Here is a 6590-nt window from a genome sequence, read left to right as displayed (position 1 = left end):
GGTTTGTTTACTGAAACAGTTTCTTCTGTCAGCTCATAGTACTTATGTTATTTTTATTATATCTGATTACTACACTTATTAATCTATATTTACTGAAAACTGACTATGAGTCTCTTATTTTTTCTTAACGTCAAGTTGGGGGTTTTGGCATGTCAAATCCATTTACTACTGTGATGTCCTCCCTATGTTATTTCTCAGTCTTAGTTTTCCCTAACTCTAAAGTTTTGCTGGGTATGTGACTGTTCACCTGAAATATACACACATGTGTTTGTGGTGTGGTTGTGCATACATGCTTACATATCTAAATGTGTTACAAGTGGGACTTTGTTAAAAAATAGTCATGCAGATGAAGCCATCTTTAAAAAGAACAAACAAAACTAAACTCTTAGGAAATCACCATATATGTTTTCTTGTAGAAAAATAAAATCTATAGTTATTGCCTAACATCAGAAACCTGGCAATGGACATTTATCTTGTAGANCTTTGTTGATTTTATTGATACAATAAATCAGGGATCGCTTGTATTTTTAAGCATTTTTATATAGGTTAATTTTGTATTGATGGAGAAAGCAGTTGCACTTGCTCCTTGCAGACATGTAGAGATCAAACGAAACTTTTGGGAGTTGGTTCTCACCTTCCACCATGTGGTTACCAGGGACTAAACTCACAGTTACAGTCTTGTTGGCAGGCACCTTTGCCCACTGAGCAATTTTGCTGATCGCTCTCTTGAGTTTTTAAGGAAGTATTTTTATTAGAAATGCTGTGTAAGGAGCAGCCATTTCTCCAAGACATGCAATGAGGAGGTACCCAACTTCTGGAGGTACTCAGCTGAGCTGAATGGTNGCTTCTGAGGGAGCAAAACTTAAGAAGAACCGCAAGGCTGGGATAGGAGAACACTTTCTCTCTGGCCATTCTTTGGGCTTTGAGATCCATTTTGCTTCCCAAGCGGATGTTACCATTATTCATTAACTAATGATGATTTTACATATAACTTTTCTTAAATCAGTGTGAGCTTTATTATTTCATTTTTATCATTTGTAGCTAATATATTCGTGATTTAAAAAAAAACCATAAAACCTTATGAAGTTGCCATAAGTCACAGGACTCAAATGACTGTACGTGAGAAGCTGACACACTACACAGATTTATATTCTCCTTGAAAAAAACCTAAAACTGGAAGCTCTCTATAGTTGTCGATATTTATTAGCCTCTGTCCATATTTATAACCATTTAAAAGTGTTGATTAGGTCCTAAAATATATTGAAACTAGTATATGAGAAGGTACTTTCAAAATGCATTATTTTTCTATTCTTAGCTGTTTTTCCAGTGAGTGCAATATAAATTAGCATAAATATGTTGGGCCTAGATCAAGGACAGCTCTCTAAACACAAATTAATGGAGAAGTAGAGCTCTAGCAGTTTCCACAGAGTCATATTTTAAGATGCATTAAGCTGGGTATTTATTACATACTCCCCTTTGCTTTTAAAGAAGACTTTCAGCAGTACAATTATAGTATCGTGTCAAAATTTATGTAATAAATTTTCTGTGAAAATTTCAGGAAAAATAATGTCCTAGNGATGAACTGTTTGAATGGAGATTCATGATGACCATGCATTTTAAGGTCCGACGTTGAGACCAAACTTCAAGAGCCATTCTGTTAATACTTTTATGGGCATTTGAGGTCTGCAAAAATATTAAGCTTTTATCTTTAGAATGCTTTTTCAGACCATTGCCAAGAAGGTCTGATCNGCTGTATTACTGCAGATGGCTCTCTCTAATATACCAATAGTTATTAAAGGCTCAAATCATGGGTTCTTAGACTCTCCCCCTCAGTTTTTCTTTTTTATTTATAAAAGGCTTCTATATAAATTACTGGACATGCACAAAAAGACCCCATTTAGAAAATAGTTTGTGAATCCCCATTCTGTACAGTAATGGTCCATGCAACTGTATTAAGTCAGTTCCTTTAATGGGGAGAGTGCCTTTTTAGTTGGTGAGAAATCTGCTCCTGCTGAGATTTGAACCAGCAACCCTTAGATCTAAGAGCATTTGCCTCACTCTTTAGATAACGTGAAATTTTCTTAGAAGGTGTGGGGGTGGGGTGGGGTTTTCTTTGACTTTGGAGCTATCCTTGACAATTTTATTCTTTCTGAAATTTTTCTCAGTCTCTTCTCTTCACAATGTGTTTTGTCCNTTCTAGTTTTTTCTTATTTGATCATTTGACTGAGATTGGCTTTAAAAATGTGAATCTGAACATCTGAATTTAAGACTAATATTTAATATCCATTATGGCAACACTGTTTTANAAGCTGTAAATGCCAAGCCTCAAGAATGAACTAGAGACTCTTGAATATTCTTCTATATATCAGAGTCCATATATCTTACTTTTCTCTAGTTTAACACTATATTTTCTCTCCATAGGAGAAAAATCATGTGTTCCTTTGAATGGCATAGTTTCTGTGTATTGTTTGATGTTGTTCATACCTTCAGTAAAAAAAAAATGTGTCTGTGGAAGAAAAGTTTACTTTCCTATAGGTTGCTAAAGTCTTGTGTGTTTACTAAGTGAATACTAATGAACTTCAAATGCAGTGATTCTCAACCTTCTTACTGCTGTAGCCCTTTAATACAGTTCCTCATGTTGTGGTGATCCTCATCCATAAAAGTATTATCATTACTACTTCATACCTATAATTTTGCTACTGTTAGTANTCACAATGTAAATATCTGATATGAGATCAGAGAGGGTCATTCTACACCCAAAGGGATTGCTACCCATTTATTGAGACCCACAAAGTCTGATGCACTATTCTATCACGNTTTGCAAATTCCATCATAGTCCCTAAGATTTAGTGTATATATAGATGATTCTGAGATGAACCAGTCTTATGTTGGTCTTGCTTGGGACAGGATCTTGTATAGCTCAGACTAACCTTGAAATCTTTTTGCAGCTGAGGATGATATTGAGCTTCTAATCCCTTTGCCCCAGTCTCCTTTGTGCTGTAATCATAGCAGTGCTCCATCATGCTTGGTTTTATTTTCAAAACTAGACTTGTTGTAAGCATTTTCTAAGGAAAGCCAAGTATGAGACTCTAAAGCACAGTGCATACAAGGCAATGGAGTATGATGTTACTGTTACNGGATCAAGGTGACTTTCCTCTCTCCTGTGTCACATGGGTTAATACTGTTTCANCATTAAGCACTTAAAAACTCACAATGCATCAATGCTTTGTGGAGTGTATAAAGATTCCCTTGCATAGGAGAAAATGCTTAGTCAGTGGTAAGACTGAACACATTTAAGCACTCCAACTCAAAGTACACGTACAACAGAAAGGATTCCCATACAAAAGAAGGGAATTTAGTAGTGCACATTCTCTCCGTGTTGGAACGTTGGCCCTAATTTTTTACTGAAGTCAAGTTACAAACTGTATAGCTCAAGAATTGCTACTTTACATGAGATCAGAATGTTATGACCTCATAATTAATAAGATCTTTGGAAAATCAGAAAACTTCAAGTTTTTTTTTCTTGGACAGTATACAACAATTCATAATTAAATAGTTACATCACTTGTAACTAGAAATGATGAGTATTATACCATCAGCTAGATCGTTGAAATAAGGATGACCTGAAGTTGGCTTGGATAATCTTCATGTCTAAAGGCAATGAAACTTTATTTTCTAACTATGGTAAGAAATAAATATGAAAATAAACACTTTTTTAAAGCATATGATCTGTTTATTGTCAGGCCTAATGAATGGGTAAATATCTATCAAAATGCTTGCAATATAGCAATCATTCAGAAACTACCTGTGTGATAAAGTGAGTTCCAGTGATTGTCATAAGTAAATGGAAAGCATGATGTCTGNCCCTAAGACAGTAAAACAAACTTATGTAAANCAGTTTATAATTAAGATATGTGGTCCAAATTTCTGTTTCCCGATTAGCTTTTGCACCCTATAAAATATCAAAAGCACTTTTTTCTTCATGAAATGAATAAATATTTTTTCACTTTTAAGGACAATAAGAAAATTTGGGTGAGCCTTCATCAAGTGACTTACCCACCCCCTTATATTTTGGGTTGTGAGTCTAGTCTCTAATGGCTGAACCATCTCTCTAGCCCTAACTTTTCCACTATCAACTCNTTCTGTTAGTGTTAGACGTTCCTCACCAACCAAAACAAGCAAGATAACAACACTACCTGGCCTCTTCCATGGTTCACTGGAACATGGGTCTTGAAAAGTGGAAAAGGCAATAGGTACATAAGAAGTTAAAATAAATATCAATGATATGATGTAAGCTTATACAAAAGGGTTTATTCTGTCTTTTAGATTACCTGTTTCTTGTGGAGAAAGTAGTATGCAGCTATTTCAAACAAACCAGGCACCTCGGCTGAATTTATGGGTTTGTGTGTGTGTGTGTGTGTGTGTGTGTGTGTGTGTGTGTGTGAATATGGGTGAGACCTGGCACAGGGTGTGTGTGTGTGTGTGTGTGTGTGTGCTTCTGCCCTCTTGTTAGGGAATGTAAACAACTCTCTCCAGGTAGTTATCATTGTTTCCCTAAATATGATTCTCTGTATTCAAGACCTTTTCTTTCCTCTTTACATTCTTCATTAAAGAAGCATAATGATTAGCAAATGTGTTCTAGAGAACGATGAGAAGACAAATTACAATTTAAAAGGATATAAATGAGTGTCCTCTTCTGTATAATTGCACTGTCATCTCCAGAAATATAATTGACACCATGAAGAGGAAAAGCCACCAGGGAGCCAGCAGGTAGCACAGGCTGTGCCTCTCTTCCCTGCAGCCTCTACTATGTCAGCCCCATTCCAGGTTTACTTTGTTTCTGCTTGTGGAACAAAATCTGAAGCAAGTACTATAACTTTCTCAAGCAATTCTCTGGCATACATTCTGCAGTTAATTTGGTAGATATGAATTCTCATAAGAGATATGGAATTTTCTTGTCCAGGGTAAAAATTAACACTAACTTGAATTTCATCTAAGATCAAAGTTTTTCTCATCTTCTCTTACATGCTGATTTAGGCACAAGACAGGGGACAAGGGTGTGGCTGCCAGTGTGTCTTTTGCTTGGAAGAGTTGAAGGAACATTTATTTACAGTTCTACTGAAGCCTAGCATAGTGAGCCAGTGAATTTATTAGAGTCATTGTTTTAGTTAGGATTTTACTTCTGGGAACAGACCCTGTGACCAAGGTAAATCTTATAAGAACAACATTTAATTGTGGCTGCTTACAGGTTCAGAGGTTCAGTCCATTATCATCAAGGTGGGAACATGGCAGCATCCAGGTAGGCATGGTGCAGGAGAAGCTGAGAGTTCTTCATCTTCATCTGAAGGCTGCTAGCAGAACACTGACTTCCAGGCAGCTAGGATGAGGATCTTATAGCCCACACCCACAGTGACACACTACTCCAACAGGGCCACACTGCCTAATAGTGCCACTACCTGGACCAAGCATATACAAACCATCACAGTCATTAACAGGCAAATGAGTGAGGGGCCACTTACTGGAGTATGAATGATTTAAAAGTAGCTGCCTCATAAGAAACACACACACACACTTACACACACACTCACACACATGCAAATGAGCACTCATACATATATCCTAGCTCAGAATGAGTAATGGTTCAGTAAAGCTGCTCCAGGGAACTCTATTGGAAGGCTCCAAGGAAGCTCTGTGAACTGAAGACTCTCTTATACTAAGCAATTTGTTCCTTGCTTTTATAGCTTGGAAGAGATGCCTTAAGACTCATCTAATATTTTTAAAATTCACTTTACATTCTGCTCACTGCCCCTTCTCCCAGTCACCTCCTCCTACAATCTTTTCCCTCATTCTGAATACATTTTTCCTCTGAGAGGGTGGAGCACCCCCCATAATCCCTGCACCCTGGCACTTCAAGTCTATGCAGGGCTAGGCACATTCTTTCCCACTGATGCCAGACAAGGCAGTCCAGCTAGAAGAACATATCACACAGACAGGCAACAGCTTTTGCGATAGCTCCTGCTCCTGTTGCTCCAGACCCACATGAAGACCAAGCTGCACATTTGTTACCTCTGTTCTGGCAAGGGTGGGAGAATAGGTCCACCTTGTGTATGTTCTTTTGTTGGTGGCTTCTTCCTTTCTATTCCCTCTAGCTTTATCTTCCTTGTGGCAAATGGAGGTCCCTATATGCAGGTATACAATATCAAGCACTACTTCTTTATATATTCATTATTATTATTATTATTATTATTATTATTAATTATTTTATTTACAATCCAGTTGTTGCACCCTCGTGGTCCCCGTCTTACAGTTCTTTATCCCATTTCTCCTCCCCCTGTCTCTGGGAGGAGGTTACCCCCTACCAGACCTGGAGCCTCAAGTCTCTTCAGGATTAGACACACCTTCTCTCTTTGAGGTTAGACCAGGCAGTCCTCTGCTATGTATGTGCCATGGTCCTGAGACCAGCTTATGTATGCTTCCTGGTGGGTGAGTCCATTTCTAGGAGATATCATGGGTCCAAGTTAGTTGAGACTTCTGGTCTTCCTATGGGGCAACCTCCTCTTCTGCTTCTTCCATGCTTCATCTTCATATAC

This window comes from Mus caroli, chromosome 9 (assembly GCF_900094665.2).
Source record: "Mus caroli chromosome 9, CAROLI_EIJ_v1.1, whole genome shotgun sequence".
In the NCBI taxonomy this organism is placed as follows: Eukaryota; Metazoa; Chordata; class Mammalia; order Rodentia; family Muridae; genus Mus; species Mus caroli.
Note: the sequence above shows the minus strand (reverse complement) of the source record.